The sequence below is a fragment of the Stenella coeruleoalba genome (genome assembly GCF_951394435.1).
Source record: "Stenella coeruleoalba genome assembly, contig: scaffold_116, whole genome shotgun sequence".
Lineage (NCBI taxonomy): Eukaryota > Metazoa > Chordata > Mammalia > Artiodactyla > Delphinidae > Stenella > Stenella coeruleoalba.
The window spans coordinates 316,090-343,465 of record NW_027645886.1 but is presented as its reverse complement, the minus strand read 5'-3'; the positions used below and the strand labels follow the sequence as shown (position 1 = coordinate 343,465).

The 27,376-nt window shown below is 44.0% G+C and overlaps 1 long non-coding RNA gene across 3 annotated transcripts in view; it reads right to left on the bottom strand.

The window, feature by feature from the left end:
- Positions 1–27,376, bottom strand: part of LOC307181491 — an 856,694-nt gene that overhangs the window by 569,034 nt on the left and 260,284 nt on the right. Inside the window, exon 1 of one of the 3 annotated variants that reach the window (XR_013826901.1) lies at positions 17,864–17,923. The exons of the other annotated variants lie outside the window; for them this stretch is intronic. This is a non-coding gene — a long non-coding RNA (uncharacterized lncRNA). Of the gene's footprint in view, positions 1–17,863; positions 17,924–27,376 lie in introns of those variants that run through there. 3 annotated transcript variants of the gene reach the window in all.

Here is a 27,376-nt window from a genome sequence, read left to right as displayed (position 1 = left end):
ACTAGTAAGTATCTTAAAACCTATGGATTGCTATGTCTCTGAAAGAGAATCATGCATGTGTACAGGGGCATAAACGCAGCAGTGATAGGATTGGAAGGTTCGGTGAGCAAATGAAGACCCTTTGAAGTCATATTGCATGGTACCCATTCCACGGGTTTCAACTACCCAGGTTTAAGGTATTCTCCCTTCAGCTAAAACATGCATGTGGAACCTAGAGTATGATCAACCATGTGATCGGGAGATGTGTTCAAATATGTCTCAGTTTTCATACCCTGGTACTCGGGTGCAACATTCCAGACGCTTTACTAACACTCTCCCGACTTGGAGAGTCAGTCCCTTTAACCTCCTGTTTGGCCCAGTTTGCAATTTCTGCGGAAGATGAACAGGAATAGCGAGAACCAATGAGAGGCTAGCTGGAGGTGTCTGGACGGGCAAATTTAACTCTCATTTCCCACCAGGAGGAGGAAATAACCAAAGGCTCAGCGTGCCGTGCCGGAACCAGATTAGGGCCCGAAGCCATCCTGCGGTGTTGCGGCCAGCTCACAAGAAAGCGAGTTGAAGAAAGGAGCTCAGGGGCACTGTAATTCACAAACCTGCAGAGTTATAAATGACAGCTATCGTCCAAAAATAGACTGAAGTAAGGCTGCCAAGAGGACTTGAAAGCGGGGCAGAATTGCAGGAAACCGATTTCAGGAGGTAGACTGGAATTGCATTGAAAGCATAGGAAAAGAGGCAGAACGTCCACAATGATGCACTTGGCCAAAAAGGGCGTATGCGTTTTTTCCTGAATATATTCAGGAAAAAACGCATACGCCCTTTTTGGCCAACCAAGCAAGCTTGCAAAGGAAATCTGCACTACAATGAAGTCTCACTTCCCCCCGGTCAAAAGGGCCATCTGAAAAAAGTGTAAAATCCAGAAAGGCAGGACAGGCCATGGAGAACTGGGAGCCTTGTTATGCTGATGGGCGGGATGTAAATTGCCAACAACCACTCGGGAGAAGTGTATGGTGTTTCCTGAAACATCTAAAAAACAAATCAACAGAGACTAGGGCACTTCCACTTATGGTCCTATAGCTTAGGAAAATTAAAATAAAAAAGACACAGCCACCCCAAAGTTTGGAACGGCTCTGTTTACAAGAACCTCGTTTACAGTACAAGTTCAACATCGCAGAAAGTGAAAAATGGATAAAGAAGTTGTGGTATTTACTTACAAAGCAATATCACTCAGCAATGAAATCTATGTCATCAGGCTCTTAGGAGCACAATGAGTGGATTCAGGTATGATGATTCTAACTGAAATAAGTCACACAGAAAAAGAAACATCATAATATATCAGTAATACACGGAATGTAAACTTGGCTACACAGGAACTGAATTACAGAACAGAACAGGGTCTCAAATTTAGAAAACCAACTTATGCTTGCTTAAGGGTAAAGGTGAATTGGGGTGCTGCATAACCAGAGATCGAAATGAGCACAGATAAAGTTCCTTAAGCCAAATATGGAATAGACAAGAGCTACTCCTTGCTCAACGAAAAGGACTCAACACCGCATATTAAACGCCTAAGAATGTACCTGACTAGTAAGTATCTTAAAACCTATGGATTGCTATGTCTCCGAAAGAGAATCAAGCATGTGTACAGGGGCATAAACGCAGCAGTGATAGGATTGGAGAGGATCGGTGAGCAAATGAAGACCCTTTGAAGTCATATTGCATGGTACCCATTCCACGGGTTTCAACTACCCAGGTTTAAGGTATTCTTCCTTCAGCTAAAACATGCATGTGGAACCTAGAGTATGATCAACCATGTGATCGGGAGACGTGTTCAAATATGTCTCAGTTTTCCTCCCCTGGTACTCGGGTGCAACATACAGACACTTTACTAACACCCTCCCGACTTGGAGAGTCAGTCCCTTTAACCTCCTGTTTGGCCCAGTTTGCAATTTCTGCGGAAGATGAACAGGAATAGCGAGAACCAATGAGAGGCTAGCTGGAGGTGTCTGGACGGGCAAATTTAACTCTCATTTCCCACCAGGAAGAGGAAATAACCAAAGGCTCAGCGTGCCGTGCCAGAACAAGATTAGGGCCTGAAGCCATCCTGCAGTGTTGCGGCCAGGTCACAAGAAAGCGAGTTGAAGAAAGGAGCTCAGGGGCACTGTAATTCACAAACCTGCAGAGTTATAAATGACAGCTATCGTCCAAAAATAGACTGAAGTAAGGCTGCCAAGAGGACTTGAAAGCGGGGCAGAATTGCAGGAAACCGATTTCAGGAGGTAGACTGGAATTGCATTGAAAGCATAGGAAAAGAGGCAGAACGTCCACAATGATGCACTTGGCCAAACAGGGCGTATGCGTTTTTTCCTGAATATATTCAGGAAAAAACGCATACGCCCTTTTTGGCCAACCAAGCAAGCTTGCAAAGGAAATCTGCACTACAATGAAGTGTCACTTCCCCCTGGTCAAAAGGGCCATCTGAAAAAAGTGTAAAATCCAGAAAGGCAGGACAGGCCACGGAGAACTGGGAGCCTTGTTATGCTGATGGGCGGGATGTAAATTGCCAACAGACACTCTGGAGAAGTGTATGGTGTTTCCTGAAACATCTAAAAAACAAAGCAACAGAGCCTAGGGCACTTCCACTTATGGTCCTATAGCTTAGGGAAATTAAAATCAAAAAGACACAGCCACCCCAAAGTTTGGGACGCCTCTGTTTACAAGACCTCGTTTACCGTACAAGTTCAATATCACAGAAAGTGAAAAATGGATAAAGAACTTGTGGTACTTACGTACAATGCAGTATCACTCAGCAATGAAATCTATGTCATCAGGCCCGTAGCAGCATAATGAGTGGATTCAGGTACGATGATTCTAACTGAAATAAGTCACACAGAAAAAGAAACATCATAAGATATCACTAATACACGGAATGTAAACTTGGCTACACAGGAACTGAATTCCAAAACAGAACAGGGTCTCAAATTTAGAAAACCAACTTATGCTTGCTTAAGGGGAAAGGTGAGTTGGGGTGCTGCATAAAACCAGAGATTGAAATGAGCACAGATAAAGTTCCTTAAGCCAAATATGGAATAGAAAACAGCTACTCCTTACTCAACGAAATGGACTCAACACCCCATATTAAACGCCTAAGAATGTACCTGACTAGTAAGTATCTTAAAACCTATGGATTGCTATGTCTCCAAAAGTGAATCAAGCGTGTGTACAGGGGCATAAACGCAGCAGTGATAGGATTGGAGAGGTTCGGTGAGCAAATGAAGACCGTTTGAAGTCATATTGCATGCTACCCATTCCACGGGTCTCAACTCTCCAGGTTTAAGGTATTCTTCCTTCAGCTAAAACATGCATGTGGAACCCAGAGTATTATCAACCGTGTGAACGGGAGACGTGTTCAAATATGTCACAGTTTTCCTCCACTGGTACTCGGGTGCAACATTCCAGACGCTTTACTAACACTCTCCCCACTTGGAGAGTCAGCGCCTTTAACCTCCTGTTTGGCCCAGTTTGCAATTTCTGTGGAAGATGAACAGGAATAGCGAGAACCAATGAGAGACTAGCTGGAGGTGTCTGGACGGGCAAATTTAACTCTCATTTCCCACCAGGAAGAGGAAATAACCAAAGGTTAAGCGTGCCGTGCCGGAAAGAGATTAGGGCCTGAAGCCATCCTGCGGTGTTGCGGCCAGCTCACAAGAAATCGAGTTGAAGAAAGGAGCTCAGGGACACTGTAATTCACAAACCTGCAGAGTTATAAATGACAGCTATCGTCCAAAAATAGACTGAAGTAAGGCTGCCAAGAGGACTTGAAAGCGGGGCAGAATTGCAGGAAACCGATTTCAGGAGGTAGACTGGAATTGCATTGAAAGCATAGGAAAAGAGGCAGAACGTCCACAATGATGCACTTGGCCAAAAAGGGCATATGCGTTTTTTCCTGAATATATTCAGGAAAAAACGCATACGCCGTTTTTGGTCAACCAAGCAAGCTTGCAAAGGAAATCTGCACTACAATGAAGTCTCACTTCCCCCCGGTCAAAAGGGCCATCTGAAAAAAGTGTAAAATCCAGAAAGGCAGGACAGGCCACAGAGAACTGGGAGCCTTGTTATGCTGATGGGCGGGATGTAAATTGCCAACAGACACTCGGGAGAAGTGTATGGTGTTTCCTGAAACATCTAAAAAACAAAGCAACAGAGCCTAGGGCACTGCCACTTATGGTCCTATAGCTTAGGGAAATTAAAATCAAAAAGACACAGCCACCCCAAAGTTTGGGACGCCTCTGTTTACAACAACCTCGTTTACAGTACAAGTTCAATATCACAGAAAGTGAAAAATGGATAAAGAACTTGTGGTACTTACGTACAATGCAGTATCACTCAGCAATGAAATCTATGTCATCAGGCCCGTAGCAGCATAATGAGTGGATTCAGGTACGATGATTCTAACTGAAATAAGTCACACAGAAAAAGAAACATCATAAGATATCACTAATACACGGAATGTAAACTTGGCTACACAGGAACTGCATTCCAAAACAGAACAGGGTCTCAAATTTAGAAAACCAACTTATGCTTGCTTAAGGGTAAAGGTGAGTTGGGGTGCTGCATAAAACCAGAGATTGAAATGAGCACAGATAAAGTTCCTTAAGCCAAATATGGAATAGAAAACAGCTACTCCTTACTCAACGAAATGGACTCAACACCCCATATTCAACGCCTAAGAATGTACCTGACTAGTAAGTATCTTAAAACCTATGGATTGCTATGTCTCCAAAAGAGAATCAAGCGTGTGTACAGGGACATAAACGCAGCAGTGATAGGATTGGAGAGGTTCGGTGAGCAAATGAAGACCGTTTGAAGTCATATTGCATGCTACCCATTCCACGGGTCTCAACTCTCCAGGTTTAAGGTATTCTTCCTTCAGCTAAAACATGCATGTGGAACCCAGAGTATGATCAACCGTGTGAACGGGAGACGTGTTCAAATATGTCTCAGTTTTCCTCCCCTGGTACTCGGGTGCAACATTCCAGACGCTTTACTAACACTCTCCCCACTTGGAGAGTCAGCGCCTTTAACCTCCTGTTTGGCCCAGTTTGCAATTTCTGTGGAAGATGAACAGGAATAGCGAGAACCAATGAGAGACTAGCTGGAGGTGTCTGGACGGGCAAATTTAACTCTCATTTCCCACCAGGAAGAGGAAATAACCAAAGGCTAAGCGTGCCGTTCCGGAAACAGATTAGGGCCTGAAGCCATCCTGCGGTGTTGCGGCCAGCTCACAAGAAAGCGAGTTGAAGAAAGGAGCTCAGGGACACTGTAATTCACAAACCTGCAGAGTTATAAATGACAGCTATCGTCCAAAAATAGACTGAAGTAAGGCTGCCAAGAGGACTTGAAAGCAGGGCAGAATTGCAGGAAACCGATTTCAGGAGGTAGACTGGAATTGCATTGAAAGCATAGGAAAAGAGGCAGAACGTCCACAATGATGCACTTGGCCAAAAAGTGCGTATGCGTTTTTTCCTGAATATATTCAGGAAAAAACGCATACGCCCTTTTTGGCCAACCAAGCAAGCTTGCAAAGGAAATCTGCACTACAATGAAGTCTCACTTCCCCCCGGTCAAAAGGGCCATCTGAAAAAAGTGTAAAATCCAGAAAGGCAGGACAGGCCATGGAGAACTGCGAGCCTTGTTATGCTGATGGGCGGGATGTAAATTGCCAACAGACACTCGGGAGAAGTGTATGGTGTTTCCTGAAACATCTAAAAAACAAAGCAACAGAGCCTAGGGCACTTCCACTTATGGTCCTATAGCTTAGGGAAATTAAAATCAAAAAGACACAGCAACCCCATAGTTTGGGACGCCTCTGTTTACAAGAACCTCGTTTACCGTACAAGTTCAATATCACAGAAAGTGAAAAATGGATAAAGAACTTGTGGTAATTACGTACAATGCAGTATCACTCAGCAATGAAATCTATGTCATCAGGCCCGTAGCAGCATAAAGAGTGGATTCAGGTACGATGATTCTAACTGAAATAAGTCACACAGAAAAAGAAACATCATAAGATATCACTAATACACGGAATGTAAACTTGACTACACAGGAACTGAATTCCAAAACAGAACAGGGTCTCAAATTTAGAAAACAAACTTATGCTTGCTTAAGGGTAAAGGTGAGTTGGGGTGCTGCATAAAACCAGAGATTGAAATGAGCACAGATAAAGTTCCTTAAGCCAAATATGGAATAGACAAGAGCTACTCCTTGCTCAACGAAATGGACTCAACACCCCATATTAAACGCCTAAGAATGTACCTGACTAGTAAGTATCTTAAAACCTATGAATTGCTATGTCTCCAAAAGAGAATCAAGCGTGTGTACAGGGGCATAAACGCAGCAGTGATAGGATTGGAGAGGTTCGGTGAGCAAATGAAGACCCTTTGAAGACATATTGCATGGTACCCATTCCACGGGTCTCAACTCTCCAGTTTTAAGGTATTCTTCCTTCAGCTAAAACATGCATGTGGAACCCAGAGTATGATCAACCATGTGAACGGGAGACGTGTTCAAATATGTCTCAGTTTTCCTCCCCTGGTACTCGGGTGCAACATTCCAGACGCTTTACTAACACTCTCCCCACTTGGAGAGTCAGCGCCTTTAACCTCCTGTTTGGCCCAGTTTGCAATTTCTGCGGAAGATGAACAGGAATAGCGAGAACCAATGAGAGACTAGCTGGAGGTGTCTGGACGGGCAAATTTAACTCTCATTTCCCACCAGGAAGAGGAATTAACCAAAGGCTCAGCGTGCCGTGCAGGAACGAGATTAGGGCCTGAATCCATCCTGCGGTGTTGCGGCCAGCTCACAAGAAAGCGAGTTGAAGAAAGGAGCTCAGGGGCACTGTAATTCACAAACCTGCAGAGTTATAAATGACAGCTATCGTCCAAAAATAGACTGAAGTAAGGCTGCCAAGAGGACTTGAAAGCAGGGCAGAATTGCAGGAAACCGATTTCAGGAGGTAGACTGGAATTGCATTGAAAGCATAGGAAAAGAGGCAGAACGTCCACAATGATGCACTTGGCCAAAAAGTGCGTATGCGTTTTTTCCTGAATATATTCAGGAAAAAACGCATACGCCCTTTTTGGCCAACCAAGCAAGCTTGCAAAGGAAATCTGCACTACAATGAAGTCTCACTTCCCCCCGGTCAAAAGGGCCATCTGAAAAAAGTGTAAAATCCAGAAAGGCAGGACAGGCCATGGAGAACTGCGAGCCTTGTTATGCTGATGGGCGGGATGTAAATTGCCAACAGACACTCGGGAGAAGTGTATGGTGTTTCCTGAAACATCTAAAAAACAAAGCAACAGAGCCTAGGGCACTTCCACTTATGGTCCTATAGCTTAGGGAAATTAAAATCAAAAAGACACAGCAACCCCAAAGTTTGGGACGCCTCTGTTTACAAGAACCTCGTTTACCGTACAAGTTCAATATCACAGAAAGTGAAAAATGGATAAAGAACTTGTGGTAATTACGTACAATGCAGTATCACTCAGCAATGAAATCTATGTCATCAGGCCCGTAGCAGCATAAAGAGTGGATTCAGGTACGATGATTCTAACTGAAATAAGTCACACAGAAAAAGAAACATCATAAGATATCACTAATACACGGAATGTAAACTTGACTACACAGGAACTGAATTCCAAAACAGAACAGGGTCTCAAATTTAGAAAACCAACTTATGCTTGCTTAAGCGGAAAGGTGAGTTGGGGTGCTGCATAAAACCAGAGATTGAAATGAGCACAGATAAAGTTCCTTAAGCCAAATATGGAATAGACAAGAGCTACTCCTTGCTCAACGAAATGGACTCAACACCCCATATTAAACGCCTAAGAATGTACCTGACTAGTAAGTATCTTAAAACCTATGAATTGCTATGTCTCCAAAAGAGAATCAAGCGTGTGTACAGGGGCATAAACGCAGCAGTGATAGGATTGGAGAGGTTCGGTGAGCAAATGAAGACCCTTTGAAGACATATTGCATGGTACCCATTCCACGGGTCTCAACTCTCCAGGTTTAAGGTATTCTTCCTTCAGCTAAAACATGCATGTGGAACCCAGAGTATGATCAACCATGTGAACGGGAGACGTGTTCAAATATGTCTCAGTTTTCCTCCCCTGGTACTCGGGTGCAACATTCCAGACGCTTTACTAACACTCTCCCCACTTGGAGAGTCAGCGCCTTTAACCTCCTGTTTGGCCCAGTTTGCAATTTCTGCGGAAGATGAACAGGAATAGCGAGAACCAATGAGAGACTAGCTGGAGGTGTCTGGACGGGCAAATTTAACTCTCATTTCCCACCAGGAAGAGGAATTAACCAAAGGCTCAGCGTGCCGTGCCGGAACCAGATTAGGGCCTGAATCCATCCTGCGGTGTTGCGGCCAGCTCACAAGAAAGCGAGTTGAAGAAAGGAGCTCAGGGGCACTGTAATTCACAAACCTGCAGAGTTATAAATGACAGCTATCGTCCAAAAATAGACTGAAGTAAGGCTGCCAAGAGGACTTGAAAGCGGGGCAGAATTGCAGGAAACCGATTTCAGGAGGTAGACTGGAATTGCATTGAAAGCATAGGAAAAGAGGCAGAACGTCCACAATGATGCACTTGGCCAAAAAGGGCGTATGCGTTTTTTCCTGAATATATTCAGGAAAAAACGCATACGCCCTTTTTGGCCAACCAAGCAAGCTTGCAAAGGAAATCTGCACTACAATGAAGTCTCACTTCCCCCCGGTCAAAAGGGCCATCTGAAAAAAGTGTAAAATCCAGAAAGACAGGACAGGCCATGGAGAACTGGGAGCCTTGTTATGCTGATGGACGGGATGTAAATTGCCAACAACCACTCGGGAGAAGTGTATGGTGTTTCCTGAAACATCTAAAAAACAAAGCAACAGAACCTAGGGCACTGCCACTTATGGTCCTATAGCTTAGGGAAATTAAAATCAAAAAGACACAGCCACCCCAAAGTTTGGGACGCCTCTGTTTACAAGAACCTCGTTTACAGTACAAGTTCAACATCGCAGAAAGTGAAAAATGGATAAAGAACTTGTGGTATTTACTTACAAAGCAATATCACTCAGCAATGAAATCTGTGTCATCAGGCCCTTAGCAGCACAATGAGTGGATTCAGGTATGATGATTCTAACTGAAGTAAGTCACACAGAAAAAGAAACATCATAAGATATCAGTAATACACAGAATGTAAACTTGGCTACACAGGAACTGAATTACAGAACAGAACAGGGTCTCAAATTTAGAAAACCAACTTATGCTTGCTTAAGGGTAAAGGTGAGTTGGGGTGCTGCATAAAACCAGAGATTGAAATGAGCACAGATAAAGTTCCTTAAGTCAAATATGGAATAGACAAGAGCTACTCCTTGCTCAACGAAATGGACTCAACACCGCATATTAAACGCCTAAGAATGTACCTGACTAGTAAGTATCTTAAAACCTATGGATTGCTATGTCTCCGAAAGAGAATCAAGCATGTGTACAGGGGCATAAACGCAGCAGTGATAGGATTGGAGAGGTTCGGTGAGCAAATGAAGACCCTTTGAAGTTATATTGCATGGTACCCATTACACGGGTCTTAACTCTCCAGGTTTAAGGTATTCTTCCTTCAGCTAAAACATGCATGTGGAACCCAAGTATGATCAACCATGTGAATGGGAGACGTGTTCAAATATGTCTCAGTTTTCCTCCCCTGGTACTCGGGTGCAACATTCCAGACGCTATACTAACACTCTCCCCACTTGGAGAGTCAGCGCCTTTAACCTCCTGTTTGGCCCAGTTTGCAATTTCTGCGGAAGATGAACAGGAATAGCGAGAACCAATGAGAGACTAGCTGGAGGTGTCTGGACGGGCAAATTTAACTCTCATTTCCCACCAGGAAGAAGAAATAACCAAAGGCTCAACGTGCCGTACCGGAACCAGATTAGGGCCTGAAGCCATCCTGCGGTGTTGCGGCCAGGTCACAAGAAAGCGAGTTGAAGAAAGGAGCTCAGGGGCACTGTAATTCACAAACCTGCAGAGTTATAAATGACAGCTATCGTCCAAAAATAGACTGAAGTAAGGCTGCCAAGAGGACTTGAAATCGGGGCAGAATTGCAGGAAACCGATTTCAGGAGGTAGACTGGAATTGCATTGAAAGCATAGGAAAAGAGGCAGAACGTCCACAATGATGCACTTGGCCAAAAAGGGCGTATGCGTTTTTTCCTGAATATATTCAGGAAAAAACGCATACGCCCTTTTTGGCCAACCAAGCAAGCTTGCAAAGGAAATCTGCACTACAATGAAGTCTCACTTCCCCCCGGTCAAAAGGGCCATCTGAAAAAAGTGTAAAATCCAGAAAGGCAGGACAGGCCATGGAGAACTGGGAGCCTTGTTATGCTGATGGGCGGGATGTAAATTGCCAACAGACACTCGGGAGAAGTGTATGGTGTTTCCTGAAACATCTAAAAAACAAAGCAACAGAGCCTAGGGCACTGCCACTTATGGTCCTATAGCTTAGGGAAATTAAAATCAAAAAGACACAGCCACCCCAAAGTTTGGGACGCCTCTGTTTACAAGAACCTCGTTTACAGTACAAGTTCAACATCGCAGAAAGTGAAAAATGGATAAAGAAGTTGTGGTATTTACTTACAAAGCAATATCACTCAGCAATGAAATCTATGTCATCAGGCCCTTAGCATCACAATGAGTGGATTCAGGTATGATGATTCTAACTGAAATAAGTCACACAGAAAAAGAAACATCATAAGATATCAGTAATACACGGAATGTAAACTTGGCTACACAGGAACTGAATTACAGAACAGAACAGGGTCTCAAATTTAGAAAACCAACTTATGCTTGCTTAAGGGTAAAGGTGAGTTGGGGTGCTGCATAAAACCAGAGATTGAAATGAGCACAGATAAAGTTCCTTAAGTCAAATATGGAATAGACAAGAGCTACTCCTTGCTCAACGAAATGGACTCAACACCGCATATTAAACGCCTAAGAATGTACCTGACTAGTAAGTATCGTAAAACCTATGGATTGCTATGTCTCCAAAAGAGAATCAAGCATGTGTACAGGGGCATAAACGCAGCAGTGATAGGATTGGAGAGGTTCGGTGAGCAAATGAAGACCCTTTGAAGTCATATTGCATGGTACCCATTACACGGGTCTCAACTCTCCAGGTTTAAGGTATTCTTCCTTCAGCTAAAACATGCATGTGGAACCCAAGTATGATCAACCATGTGAACGGGAGACGTGTTCAAATATGTCTCAGTTTTCCTCCCCTGGTACTCGGGTGCAATATTCCAGACGCTTTACTAACACTCTCCCGACTTGGAGAGTCAGCGCCTTTAACCTCCTGTTTGGCCCAGTTTGCAATTTCTGCGGAAGATGAACAGGAATAGCGAGAACCAATGAGAGACTAGCTGGAGGTGTCTGGACGGGCAAATTTAACTCTCATTTCCCACCAGGAAGAGGAAATAACCAAAGGCTCAGCGTGCCGTGCCGGAACCAGATTAGGGCCTGAAGCCATCCTGCGGTGTTGCGGCCAGGTCACAAGAAAGCGAGTTGAAGAAAGGAGCTCAGGGGCACTGTAATTCACAAACCTGCAGAGTTATAAATGACAGCTATCGTCCAAAAATAGACTGAAGTAAGGCTGCCAAGAGGACTTGAAAGCGGGGCAGAATTGCAGGAAACCGATTTCAGGAGGTAGACTGGAATTGCATTGAAAGCATAGGAAAAGAGGCAGAACGTCCACAATGATGCACTTGGCCAAAAAGGGTGTATGCGTTTTTTCCTGAATATATTCAGGAAAAAACGCATACGCCCTTTTTGGCCAACCAAGCAAGCTTGCAAAGGAAATCTGCACTACAATGAAGTCTCACTTCCCCCCGGTCAAAAGGGCCATCTGAAAAAAGTGTAAAATCCAGAAAGGCAGGACAGGCCATAGAGAACTGGGAGCCTTGTTATGCTGATGGGCGGGATGTAAATTGCCAACAACCACTGGGGAGAAGTGTATGGTGTTTCCTGAAACATCTAAAAAACAAAGCAACAGAGCCTAGGGCACTTCCACTTATGGTCCTATAGCTTAGTGAAATTAAAATCAAAAAGACACAGCCACCCCAAAGTTTGGGACGCCTCTGTTTACAAGAACCTCGTTTACAGTACAAGTTCAACATCGCAGAAAGTGAAAAATGCATAAAGAAGTTGTGGTATTTACTTACAAAGCAATATCACTCAGCAATGAAATCTGTGTCATCAGGCCCTTAGCAGCACAATGAGTGGATTCAGGTATGATGATTCTAACTGAAGTAAGTCACACAGAAAAAGAAACATCATAAGATATCAGTAATACACGGAATGTAAACTTGGCTACACAGGAACTGAATTACAGAACAGAACAGGGTCTCAAATTTAGAAAACCAACTTATTCTTGCTTAAGGGTAAAGGTGAGTTGGGGTGCTGCATAAAACCAGAGATTGAAATGAGCACAGATAAAGTTCCTTAAGCCAAATATGGAATAGACAAGAGCTACTCCTTGCTCAACGAAATGGACTCAACACCGCATATTAAACGCCTAAGAATGTACCTGACTAGTAAGTATCTTAAAACCTATGGATTGCTATGTCTCCGAAAGAGAATGAAGCATGTGTACAGGGGCATAAACGCAGCAGTGATAGGATTGGAGAGGTTCGGTGAGCAAATGAAGACCCTTTGAAGTCATATTGCATGGTACCCATTCCACGGGTTTCAACTACCCAGGTTTAAGGTATTCTTCCTTCAGCTAAAACATGCATGTGGAACCTAGAGTATGATCAACCATGTGATCGGGAGACGTGTTCAAATATGTCTCAGTTTTCCTCCCCTGGTACTCGGGTGCAACATTCCAGACACTTTACTAACACTCTCCCCACTTGGAGAGTCAGTCCCTTTAACCTCCTGTTTGGCCCAGTTTGCAATTTCTGCGGAAGATGAACAGGAATAGCGAGAACCAATGAGAGGCTAGCTGGAGGTGTCTGGACGGGCAAATTTAACTCTCATTTCCCACCAGGAAGAGGAATTAACCAAAGGCTCAGCGTGCCGTGCCGGAACCAGATTAGGGCCTGAAGCCATCCTGCGGTGTTGCGGCCAGGTCACAAGAAAGCGAGTTGAAGAAAGGAGCTCAGGGGCACTGTAATTCACAAACCTGCAGAGTTATAAATGACAGCTATCGTCCAAAAATAGACTGAAGTAAGGCTGCCAAGAGGACTTGAAAGCGGGGCAGAATTGCAGGAAACCGATTTCAGGAGGTAGACTGGAATTGCATTGAAAGCATAGGAAAAGAGGCAGAACGTCCACAATGATGCACTTGGCCAAAAAGGGCGTATGCGTTTTTTCCTGAATATATTCAGGAAAAAACGCATACGCCCTTTTTGGCCAACCAAGCAAGCTTGCAAAGGAAATCTGCACTACAATGAAGTCTCACTTCCCCCCGGTCAAAAGGGCCATCTGAAAAAAGTGTAAAATCCAGAAAGGCAGGACAGGCCATGGAGAACTGGGAGCCTTGTTATGCTGATGGGCGGGATGTAAATTGCCAACAACCACTCGAGAGAAGTGTATGGTGTTTCCTGAAACATCTAAAAAACAAAGCAACAGAACCTAGGGCACTTCCACTTATGGTCCTATAGCTTAGGGAAATTAAAATCAAAAGGACACAGCCACCCCAAAGTTTGGAACGGCTCTGTTTACAAGAACCTCGTTTACAGTACAAGTTCAACATCGCAGAAAGTGAAAAATGGATAAAGAAGTTGTGGTATTTACTTACAAAGCAATATCACTCAGCAATGAAATCTGTGTCATCAGGCCCTTAGCAGCACATTGAGTGGATTCAGGTATGATGATTCTAACTGAAGTAAGTCACACAGAAAAAGAAAAATCATAAGATATCAGTAATACACTGAATGTAAACTTGGCTACACAGGAACTGAATTACAGAACAGAACAGGGTCTCAAATTTAGAAAACCAACTTATGCTTGCTTAAGGGTAAAGGTGAGTTGGGGTGCTGCATAAAACCAGAGATTGAAATGAGCACAGATAAATTTCCTTAAGTCAAATATGGAATAGACAAGAGCTACTCCTTGCTCAACGAAATGGACTCAACATCGCATATTAAACGCCTAAGAATGTACCTGACTAGTAAGTATCTTAAAACCTATGGATTGCTATGTCTCCGAAAGAGAATCAAGCATGTGTACAGGGGCATAAACGCAGCAGTGATAGGATTGGAGAGGTTTGGTGAGCAAATGAAGACCCTTTGAAGTCATATTGCATGGTACCCATTACACGGGTCTTAACTCTCCAGGTTTAAGGTATTCTTCCTTCAGCTAAAACATGCATGTGGAACCCAAGTATGATCAACCATGTGATCGGGAGACGTGTTCAAATATGTCTCAGTTTTCCTCCCCTGGTACTCGGGTGCAACATTCCAGACGCTTTACTAACACTCTCCCCACTTGGAGAGTCAGCGCCTTTAACCTCCTGTTTGGCCCAGTTTGCAATTTCTGCGGAAGATGAACAGGAATAGCGAGAACCAATGAGAGACTAGCTGGAGGTGTCTGGACGGGCAAATTTAACTCTTATTTCCCACCAGGAAGAGGAAATAACCAAAGGCTCAGCGTGCCGTGCCGGAAACAGATTAGGGCCTGAAGCCATCCTGCGGTGTTGCGGCCAGGACACAAGAAAGCAAGTTGAAGAAAGGAGCTCAGGGGCACTGTAATTCACAAACCTGCAGAGTTATAAATGACAGCTATCGTCCAAAAATAGACTGAAGTAAGGCTGCCAAGAGGACTTGAAAGCGGGGCAGAATTGCAGGAAACCGATTTCAGGAGGTAGACTGGAATTGCACTGAAAGCATAGGAAAAGAGGCAGAACGTCCACAATGATGCACTTGGCCAAAAAGGGCGTATGCGTTTTTTCCTGAATATATTCAGGAAAAAACGCATACGCCCTTTTTGGCCAACCAAGCAAGCTTGCAAAGGAAATCTGCACTACAATGAAGTCTCACTTCCCCCCAGTCAAAAGGGCCATCTGAAAAAAGTGTAAAATCCAGAAAGGCAGGACAGGCCATGGAGAACTGGGAGCCTTGTTATGCTGATGGGCGGGATGTAAATTGCCAACAACCACTCCGGAGAAGTGTATGGTGTTTCCTGAAACATCTAAAAAACAAAGCAACAGAGCCTAGGGCACTTCCACTTATGGTCCTATAGCTTAGGGAAATTAAAATCAAAAAGACACAGCCACCCCAAAGTTTGGGACGCCTCCGTTTACAAGAACCTCGTTTACCGTACAAGTTCAATATCACAGAAATTGAAAAATGGATAAAGAACTTGTGGTACTTACGTACAATGCAGTATCACTCAGCAATGAAATCTATGTCATCAGGCCCGTAGCAGCATAATGAGTGGATTCAGGTACGATGATTCTAACTGAAATAAGTCAAACAGAAAAAGAAACATCATAAGATATCACTAATACACGGAATGTAAACTTGGCTACACAGAACTGCATTCCAAAACAGAACAGGGTCTCAAATTTAGAAAACCAACTTATGCTTGCTTAAGGGGAAAGGTGAGTTGGGGTGCTGCATAAAACCAGAGATTGAAATGAGCACAGATAAAGTTCCTTAAGCCAAATATGGAATAGACAAGAGCTACTCCTTGCTCAACGAAATGGACTCAACACCCCATATTAAACGCCTAAGAATGTACCTGACTAGTAAGTATCTTAAAACCTATGGATTGCTATGTCTCCGAAAGAGAATCAAGCATGTGTACAGGGGCATAAACGCAGCAGTGATAGGATTGGAGAGGTTCGGTGAGCAAATGAAGACCCTTTGAAGTCATATTGCATGGTACCCATTACACGGGTCTTAACTCTCCAGGTTTAAGGTATTCTTCCTTCAGCTAAAACATGCATGTGGAACGCAAGTATGATCAACCATGTGAATGGGAGATGTGTTCAAATATGTCTCAGTTTTTCTCCCCTGGTACTCGGGTGCAACATTCCAGACGCTTTACTAACACTCTCCCCACTTGGAGAGTCAGCGCCTTTAACCTCCTCTTTGGCCCAGTTTGCAATTTCTGCGGAAGATGAACAGGAATAGCGAGAACCAATGAGAGACTAGCTGGAGGTGTCTGGACGGGCAAATTTAACTCTCATTTCCCACCAGGAAGAGGAAATAACCAAAGGCTCAGCGTGCCGTGCCGGAACCAGATTAGGGCCTGAAGCCATCCTGCGGTGTTGCGGCCAGGTCACAAGAAAGCAAGTTGAAGAAAGGAGCTCAGGGGCACTGTAATTCACAAACCTGCAGAGTTATAAATGACAGCTATCGTCCAAAAATAGACTGAAGTAAGGCTGCCAAGAGGACTTGAAAGCGGGGCAGAATTGCAGGAAACCGATTTCAGGAGGTAGACTGGAATTGCATTGAAAGCATAGGAAAAGAGGCAGAACGTCCACAATGATGCACTTGGCCAAAAAGGGCGTATACGTTTTTTCCTGAATATATTCAGGAAAAAACGCATACGCCCTTTTTGGCCAACCAAGCAAGCTTGCAAAGGAAATCTGCACTACAATGAAGTCTCACTTCCCCCCGGTCAAAAGGGCCATCTGAAAAAAGTGTAAAATCCAGAAAGGCAGGACATCCATGGAGAACTGGGAGCCTTGTTATGGTGATGGGCGGGATGTAAATTGCCAACAACCACTCGGGAGAAGTGTATGGTGTTTCCTGAAACATCTAAAAAACAAAGCAACAGAGCCTAGGGCACTTCCACTTATGGTCCTATAGCTTAGGGAAATTAAAATCAAAAAGACACAGCCACCCCAAAGTTTGGGACGCCTCTGTTTACAAGAACCTCGTTTACAGTACAAGTTCAACATCGCAGAAAGTGAAAAATGCATAAAGAAGTTGTGGTATTTACTTACAAAGCAATATCACTCAGCAATGAAATCTGTGTCATCAGGCCCTTAGCAGCACAATGAGTGGATTCAGGTATGATGATTCTAACTGAAATAAGTCACACAGAAAAAGAAACATCATAAGGTATCAGTAATACACGGAATGTAAACTTGGCTACACAGGAACTGAATTACAGCACAGAACAGGGTCTCAAATTTAGAAAACCAACTTATTCTTGCTTAAGGGTAAAGGTGAGTTGGGGTGCTGCATAAAACCAGAGATTGAAATGAGCACAGATAAAGTTCCTTAAGCCAAATATGGAATAGACAAGAGCTACTCCTTGCTCAACGAAATGGACTCAACACTGCATATTAAACGCCTAAGAATGTACCTGACTAGTAAGTATCTTAAAACCTATGGATTGCTATGTCTCCGAAAGAGAATCAAGCATGCGTACAGGGGCATAAACGCAGCAGTGATAGGATTGGAGAGGTTCGGTGAGCAAATGAAGACCCTTTGAAGTCATATTGCATGGTACCCATTCCACGGGTTTCAACTACCCAGGTTTAAGGTATTCTTCCTTCAGCTAAAACATGCATGTGGAACCTAGAGTATGATCAACCATGTGATCGGGAGACGTGTTCAAATATGTCTCAGTTTTCCTCCCCTGGTACTCGGGTGCAACATTCCAGACGCTTTACTAACACTCTCCCCACTTGGAGAGTCAGTCCCTTTAACCTCCTGTTTGGCCCAGTTTGCAATTTCTGCGGAAGATGAACAGGAATAGCGAGAACCAATGAGAGGCTAGCTGGAGGTGTCTGGACGGGCAAATTTAACTCTCATTTCCCACCAGGAAGAGGAATTAACCAAAGGCTCAGCGTGCCGTGCCGGAACTAGATTAGGGCCTGAAGCCATCCTGCGGTGTTGCGGCCAGGTCACAAGAAAGCGAGTTTAAGAAAGGAGCTCAGGGGCACTGTAATTCACAAACCTGCAGAGTTATAAATGACAGCTATCGTCCAAAAATAGACTGAAGTAAGGCTACCAAGAGGACTTGAAAGCGGGGCAGAATTGCAGGAAACCGATTTCAGGAGGTAGACTGGAATTGCATTGAAAGCATAGGAAAAGAGGCAGAACGTCCACAGTGATGCACTTGGCCAAAAAGGGCGTATGCGTTTTTTCCTGAATATATTCAGGAAAAAACGCATACGCCCTTTTTGGCCAACCAAGCAAGCTTGCAAAGGAAATCTGCACTACAATGAAGTCTCACTTCCCCCCGGTCAAAAGGGCCATCTGAAAAAAGTGTAAAATCCAGAAAGGCAGGACAGGCCATGGAGAACTGGGAGCCTTGTTATGCTGATGGGCGGGATGTAAATTGCCAACAGACACTAGGGAGAAGTGTATGGTGTTTCCTGAAACATCTAAAAAACAAAGCAACAGAGCCTAGGGCACTGCCACTTATGGTCCTATAGCTTAGGGAAATTAAAATCTAAAAGACACAGCCACCCCAAAGTTTGGAACGGCTCTGTTTACAAGAACCTCGTTTACAGTACAAGTTCAACATCGCAGAAAGTGAAAAATGGATAAAGAAGTTGTGGTATTTACTTACAAAGCAATATCACTCAGCAATGAAATCTGTGTCATCAGGCCCTTAGCAGCACAATGAGTGGATTCAGGTATGATGATTCTAACTGAAATAAGTCACACAGAAAAAGAAACATCATAAGATATCAGTAATACACGGAATGTAAACTTGGCTACACAGGAACTGAATTACAGAACAGAACAGGGTCTCAAATTTAGAAAACCAACTTATGCTTGCTTAAGGGTAAAGGTGAGTTGGGGTGCTGCATAAAACCAGAGATTGAAATGAGCACAGATAAAGTTCCTTAAGTCAAATATGGAATAGACAAGAGCTACTCCTTGCTCAACGAAATGGACTCAACACCGCATATTAAACGCCTAAGAATGTACCTGACTAGTAAGTATCGTAAAACCTATGGATTGCTATGTCTCCAAAAGAGAATCAAGCATGTGTACAGGGGCATAAACGCAGCAGTGATAGGATTGGAGAGGTTCGGTGAGCAAATGAAGACCCTTTGAAGTCATATTGCATGGTACCCATTACACGGGTCTCAACTCTCCAGGTTTCAGGTATTCTTCCTTCAGGTAAAACATGCATGTGGAACCCAAGTATGATCAACCATGTGAACGGGAGACGTGTTCAAATATGTCTCAGTTTTCCTCCCCTGGTACTCGGGTGCAATATTCCAGACGCTTTACTAATACTCTCCCGACTTGGAGAGTCAGCGCCTTTAACCTCCTGTTTGGCCCAGTTTGCAATTTCTGCGGAAGATGAACAGGAATAGCGAGAACCAATGAGAGGCTAGCTGGAGGTATCTGGACGGGCAAATTTAACTCTCATTTCCCACCAGGAAGAGGAAATAACCAAAGGCTCAGCGTGCCGTACCGGAACCAGATTAGGGCCTGAAGCCATCCTGCGGTGTTGCGGCCAGGTCACAAGAAAGCGAGTTGAAGAAAGGAGCTCAGGGGCACTGTAATTCACAAACCTGCAGAGTTATAAATGACAGCTATCGTCCAAAAATAGACTGAAGTAAGGCTGCCAAGAGGACTTGAAATCGGGGCAGAATTGCAGGAAACCGATTTCAGGAGGTAGACTGGAATTGCATTGAAAGCATAGGAAAAGAGGCAGAACGTCCACAATGATGCACTTGGCCAAAAAGGGCGTATGCGTTTTTTCCTGAATATATTCAGGAAAAAACGCATACGCCCTTTTTGGCCAACCAAGCAAGCTTGCAAAGGAAATCTGCACTACAATGAAGTCTCACTTCCCCCCGGTCAAAAGGGCCATCTGAAAAAAGTGTAAAATCCAGAAAGGCAGGACAGGCCATGGAGAACTGGGAGCCTTGTTATGCTGATGGGCGGGATGTAAATTGCCAACAGACACTAGGGAGAAGTGTATGGTGTTTCCTGAAACATCTAAAAAACAAAGCAACAGAGCCTAGGGCACTGCCACTTATGGTCCTATAGCTTAGGGAAATTAAAATCAAAAAGACACAGCCACCCCAAAGTTTGGAACGGCTCTGTTTACAAGAACCTCGTTTACAGTACAAGTTCAACATCGCAGAAAGTGAAAAATGGATAAAGAAGTTGTGGTATTTACTTACAAAGCAATATCACTCAGCAATGAAATCTGTGTCATCAGGCCCTTAGCAGCACAATGAGTGGATTCAGGTATGATGATTCTAACTGTAATAAGTCACACAGAAAAAGAAACATCATAAGATATCAGTAATACACGGAATGTAAACTTGGCTACACAGGAACTGAATTACAGAACAGAACAGGGTCTCAAATTTAGAAAACCAACTTATGCTTGCTTAAGGGTAAAGGTGAGTTGGGGTGCTGCATAAAACCAGAAATTGAAATGAGCACAGATAAAGTTCCTTAAGCCAAATATGGAATAGACAAGAGCTACTCCTTGCTCAACGAAATGGACTCAACACCCCATATTAAACGCCTAAGAATGTACCTGACTAGTAAGTATCTTAAAACCTATGGATTGCTATGTCTCCGAAAGAGAATCAAGCATGTGTACAGGGGCATAAACGCAGCAGTGATAGGATTGAAGAGGTTCGGTGAGCAAATGAAGACCCTTTGAAGTCATATTGCATGGTACCCATTCCACGGGTTTCAACTACCCAGGTTTAAGGTATTCTTCCTTCAGCTAAAACATGCATGTGGAACCTAGAGTATGATCAACCATGTGATCGGGAGACGTGTTCAAATATGTCTCAGTTTTCCTCCCCTGGTACTCGGGTGCAACATTCCAGACGCTTTACTAACACTCTCCCCACTTGGAGAGTCAGTCCCTTTAACCTCCTGTTTGGCCCAGTTTGCAATTTCTGCGGAAGATGAACAGGAATAGCGAGAACCAATGAGAGGCTAGCTGGAGGTGTCTGGACGGGCAAATTTAACTCTCATTTCCCACCAGGAAGAGGAATTAACCAAAGGCTCAGCATGCCAGGCCGGAACCAGATTAGGGCCTGAAGCCATCCTGCGGTGTTGCGGCCAGTTCACAAGAAAGCGAGTTGAAGAAAGGAACTCAGGGGCACTGTAATTCACAAACCTGCAGAGTTATAAATGACAGCTATCGTCCAAAAATAGACTGAAGTCAGGCTGCCAAGAGGACTTGAAAGCGGGGCAGAATTGCAGGAAACCGATTTCAGGAGGTAGACTGGAATTGCATTGAAAGCATAGGAAAAGAGGCAGAACGTCCACAATGATGCACTTGGCCAAAAAGGGCGTATGCGTTTTTTCCTGAATATATTCAGGAAAAAACGCATACGCCCTTTTTGGCCAACCCAGCAAGCTTGCAAAGGAAATCTGCACTACAATGAAGTCTCACTTCCCCCCGGTCAAAAGGGCCATCTGAAAAAAGTGTAAAATCCAGAAAGGCAGGACAGGCCATGGAGAACTGGGAGCCATGTTATGCTGATGGGCGGGATGTAAATTGCCAACAACCACTCGGGAGAAGTGTATGGTGTTTCCTGAAACATCTAAAAAACAAAGCAACAGAACCTAGTGCACTTCCACTTATGGTCCTATAGCTTAGGGAAATTAAAATCAAAAAGACACAGCCACCCCAAAGTTTGGAACGGCTCTGTTTACAAGAACCTCGTTTACAGTACAAGTTCAACATCGCAGAAAGTGAAAAATGGATAAAGAAGTTGTGGTATTTACTTACAAAGCAATATCACTCAGCAATGAAATCTGTGTCATCAGGCCCTTAGCAGCACAATGAGTGGATTCAGGTATGATGATTCTAACTGAAATAAGTCACACAGAAAAAGAAACATCATAAGATATCAGTAATACACGGAATGTAAACTTGGCTACACAGGAACTGAATTACAGAACAGAACAGGGTCTCAAATTTAGAAAACCAACTTATGCTTGCTTAAGGGTAAAGGTGAGTTGTGGTGCTGCATAAAACCAGAGATTGAAATGAGCACAGATAAAGTTCCTTAAGCCAAATATGGAATAGACAAGAGCTACTCCTTGCTCAACGAAATGGACTCAACACCCCATATTAAACGCCTAAGAATGTACCTGACTAGTAAGTATCGTAAAACCTATGGATTGCTATGTCTCCGAAAGAGAATCAAGCATGTGTACAGGGGCATAAACGCAGCAGTGATAGGATTGAAGAGGTTCGGTGAGCAAATGAAGACCCTTTGAAGTCATATTACATGGTACCCATTCCACGGGTTTCAACTACCCAGGTTTAAGGTATTCTTCCTTCAGCTAAAACATGCATGTGGAACCTAGAGTATGATCAACCATGTGATCGGGAGACGTGTTCAAATATGTCTCAGTTTTCCTCCCCTGGTACTCGGGTGCAACATTCCAGACGCTTTACTAACACTCTCCCCACTTGGAGAGTCAGTCCCTTTAACCTCCTGTTTGGCCCAGTTTGCAATTTCTGCGGAAGATGAACAGGAATAGCGAGAACCAATGAGAGGCTAGCTGGAGGTGTCTGGACGGGCAAATTTAACTCTCATTTCCCACCAGGAAGAGGAATTAACCAAAGGCTCAGCATGCCGGGCCGGAACCAGATTAGGGCCTGAAGCCATCCTGCGGTGTTGCGGCCAGGTCACAAGAAAGCGAGTTGAAGAAAGGAGCTCAGGGGCACTGTAATTCACAAACCTGCAGAGTTATAAATGACAGCTATCGTCCAAAAATAGACTGAAGTAAGGCTGCCAAGAGGACTTGAAAGCGGGGCAGAATTGCAGGAAACCGATTTCAGGAGGTAGACTGGAATTGCATTGAAAGCATAGGAAAAGAGGCAGAACGTCCACAATGATGCACTTGGCTAAAAAGGGCGTATGCGTTTTTTCCTGAATATATTCAGGAAAAAACGCATACGCCCTTTTTGGCCAACCAAGCAAGCTTGCAAAGGAAATCTGCACTACAATGAAGTCTCACTTCCCCCCGGTCAAAAGGGCCATCTGAAAAAAGTGTAAAATCCAGAAAGGCAGGACAGGCCATGGAGAACTGGGAGCCTTGTTATGCTGATGGGCGGGATGTGAATTGCCAACAACCACTCGGGAGAAGTGTATGGTGTTTCCTGAAACATCTAAAAAACAAAGCAACAGAGCCTAGGGCACTTCCACTTATGGTCCTATAGCTTAGGGAAATTAAAATCAAAAAGACACAGCCACCCCAACGTTTGGGACGCCTCCGTTTACAAGAACCTCGTTTACCGTACAAGTTCAATATCACAGAAAGTGAAAAATGGATAAAGAACTTGTGGTACTTACGTACAATGCAGTGTCACTCAGCAATGAAATCTATGTCATCAGGCCCGTAGCAGCATAATGAGTGGATTCAGGTACGATGATTCTAACTGAAATAAGTCACACAGAAAAAGAAACATCATAAGATATCACTAATACATGGAATGTAAACTTGGCTACACAGGAACTGCATTCCAAAACAGAACAGGGTCTCAAATTTAGAAAACCAACTTATGCCTGCTTAAGGGGAAAGGTGAGTTGGGTTGCTGCATAAAACCAGAGATTGAAATGAGCACAGATAAAGTTCCTTAAGCCAAATATGGAATAGACAAGAGCTACTCCTTGCTCAACGAAATGGACTCAACACCGCATATTAAACGCCTAAGAATGTACATGACTAGTAAGTATCTTAAAACCTATGGATTGCTATGTCTCCAAAAGAGAATCAAGCATGTGTACAGGGGCATAAACGCAGCAGTGATAGGATTGGAGAGGTTCGGTGAGCAAATGAAGACCCTTTGAAGACATATTGCATGGTACCCATTCCACGGGTTTCAACTACCCAGGTTTTAGGTATTCTTCCTTCAGCTAAAACATGCATGTGGAACCCAGAGTATGATCAACCATGTGATTGGGAGACGTGTTCAAATATGTCTCAGTTTTCCTCCCCTGGTACTCGGGTGCAACATTCCAGACGCTTTACTAACACTCTCCCCTCTTGGAGAGTCAGCGCCGTTAACCTCCTGTTTGGCACAGTTTGCAATTTCTGCGGAAGATGAACAGGAATAGCGAGAACCAATGAGAGGCTAGCTGGAGGTGTCTGGACGGGCAAATTTAACTCTCATTTCCCACCAGGAAGAGGAAATAACCAAAGGCTCAGCGTGCCGTACCGGAACCAGATTAGGGCCTGAAGCCATCCTGCGGTGTTGCGGCCAGCTCAAAAGAAAGCGAGTTGAAGAAAGGAGCTCAGAGGCACTGTAATTCACAAACCTGCAGAGTTATAAATGACAGCTATCGTCCAAAAATAGACTGAAGTAAGGCTGCCAGGAGGACTTGAAAGCGGGGCAGAATTGCAGGAAACCGATTTCAGGAGGTAGACTGGAATTGCATTGAAAGCATAGGAAAAGAGGCAGAACGTCCACAATGATGCACTTGGCCAAAAAGGGCGTATGCGTTTTTTCCTGAATATATTCAGGAAAAAACGCATACGCACTTTTTGGCCAACCAAGCAAGCTTGCAAAGGAAATCTGCACTACAATGAAGTCTCACTTCCCCCCGGTCAAAAGGGCCATCTGAAAAAAGTGTAAAATCCAGAAAGGCAGGACAGGCCATGGATAACTGGGAGCCTTGTTATGCTGATGGGCGGGATGTAAATTGCCAACAGACACTCGGGAGAAGTGTATGGTGTCTCCTGAAACATCTAAAAAACAAAGCAACAGAGCCTAGGGCACTGCCACTTATGGTCCTATAGCTTAGGGAAATTAAAATCAAAAAGACACAGCCACCCCAAAGTTTGGGACGCCTCTGTTTACAAGAACCTCGTTTACAGTACAAGTTCAACATCGCAGAAAGTGAAAAATGGATAAAGAACTTGTGGTACTTACGTACAATGCAGTATCACTCAGCAATGAAATCTATGTCATCAGGCCCGTAGCAGCATAATGAGTGGATTCAGGTACGATGATTCTAACTGAAATAAGTCACACAGAAAAAGAAACATCATAAGATATCACTAATACACGGAATGTAAACTTGGCTACACAGGAACTGCATTCCAAAACAGAACAGGGTCTCAAATTTAGAAAACCAACTTATGCTTGCTTAAGGGGAAAGGTGAGTTGGGGTGCTGCATAAAACCAGAGATTGAAATGAGCACAGATAAAGTTCCTTAAGCCAAATATGGAATAGACAAGAGCTACTCCTTGCTCAACGAAATGGACTCAAAACCCCATATTAAACGCCTAAGAATGTACCTGACTAGTAAGTATCTTAAAACCTATGGATTGCTATGTCTCCGAAAGAGAATCAAGCATGTGTACAGGGGCATAAACGCAGCAGTGATAGGATTGGAGAGGTTCGGTGAGCAAATGAAGACCCTTTGAAGTCATATTGCATGGTACCCATTCCACGGGTTTCAACTACCCAGGTTTTAGGTATTCTTCCTTCAGCTAAAACATGCATGTGGAACCCAGAGTATGATCAACCATGTGATCGGGAGACGTGTTCAAATATGTCTCAGTTTTCCTCCCCTGGTACTCGGGTGCAACATTCCAGACGCTTTACTAACACTCTCCCCACTTGGAGAGTCAGCGCCTTTAAACTCCTGTTTGGCCCAGTTTGCAATTTCTGCGGAAGATGAACAGGAATAGCGAGAACCAATGAGAGGCTAGCTGGAGTTGTCTGGACGGGCAAATTTAACTCTCATTTCCCACCAGGAAGAGGAAATAACCAAAGGCTCAGCGTGCCGTGCCGGAACCAGATTAGGGCCTGAAGCCATCCTGCGGTGTTGCGGCCAGCTCAAAAGAAAGCGAGTTGAAGAAAGGAGCTCAGGGGCACTGTAATTCACAAACCTGCAGAGTTATAAATGACAGCTATCGTCCAAAAATAGACTGAAGTAAGGCTGCCAAGAGGACTTGAAAGCGGGGCAGAATTGCAGGAAACCGATTTCAGGAGGTAGACTGGAATTGCATTGAAAGCATAGGAAAAGAGGCAGAACGTCCACAATGATGCACTTGGCCAAAAAGGGCGTATGCGTTTTTTCCTGAATATATTCAGGAAAAAACGCATACGCCCTTTTTGGCCAACCAAGCAAGCTTGCAAAGGAAATCTGCACTACAATGAAGTCTCACTTCCCCCCGGTCAAAAGGGCCATCTGAAAAAAGTGTAAAATCCAGAAAGGCAGGACAGGCCATGGAGAACTGGGAGCCTTGTTATGCTGATGGGCGGGATGTAAATTGCCAACAACCACTCGGGAGAAGTGTATGGTGTTTCCTGAAACATCAAAAAAACAAAGCAACAGAACCTAGGGAACTTCCACTTATGGTCCTATAGCTTAGAGAAATTAAAATCAAAAAGACACAGCCACCCCAAAGTTTGGAACGGCTCTGTTTACAAGAACCTCGTTTACAAGAACCTCGTTCAACATCGCAGAAAGTGAAAAATGGATAAAGAAGTTGTGGTATTTACTTACAAAGCAATATCACTCAGCAATGAAATCTGTGTCATTAGGCCCTTAGCAGCACAATGAGTGGATTCAGGTATGATGATTCTAACTGAAATAAGTCACACAGAAAAAGAAACATCATAAGATATCAGTAATACACGCAATGTAAACTTGGCTACACAGGAACTGAATTACAGAACAGAACAGGGTCTCAAATTTAGAAAACCAACTTATTCTTGCTTAAGGGTAAAGGTGAGTTGGGGTGCTGCATAAAACCAGAGATTGAAATGAGCACAGATAAAGTTCCTTAAGCCAAATATGGAATAGACAAGAGCTACTCCTTGCTCAACGAAATGGACTCAACACCGCATATTAAGCGCCTAAGAATGTACCTGACTAGTAAGTATCTTAAAACCTATGGATTGCTATGTCTCCGAAAGAGAATCAAGCATGTGTACAGGGGCATGAACGCAGCAGTGATAGGATTGGAGAGGTTCGGTGAGCAAATGAAGACCCTTTGAAGTCATATTGCATGGTACCCATTCCACGGGTTTCAACTACCCAGGTTTAAGGTATTCTTCCTTCAGCTAAAACATGCATGTGGAACCTAGAGTATGATCAACCATGTGATCGGGAGACGTGTTCAAATATGTCTCAGTTTTCGTACCCTGGTACTCGGGTGCAACATTCCAGACGCTTTACTAACACTCTCCCGACTTGGAGAGTCAGTCCCTTTAACCTCCTGTTTGGCCCAGTTTGCAATTTCTGCGGAAGATGAACAGGAATAGCGAGAACCAATGAGAGGCTAGCTGGAGGTGTCTGGACGGGCAAATTTAACGCTCATTTCCCACCAGGAAGAGGAATTAACCAAACGCTCAGTGTGCCATGCCGGAACCAGATTAGGGCCTGAAGCCATCCTAC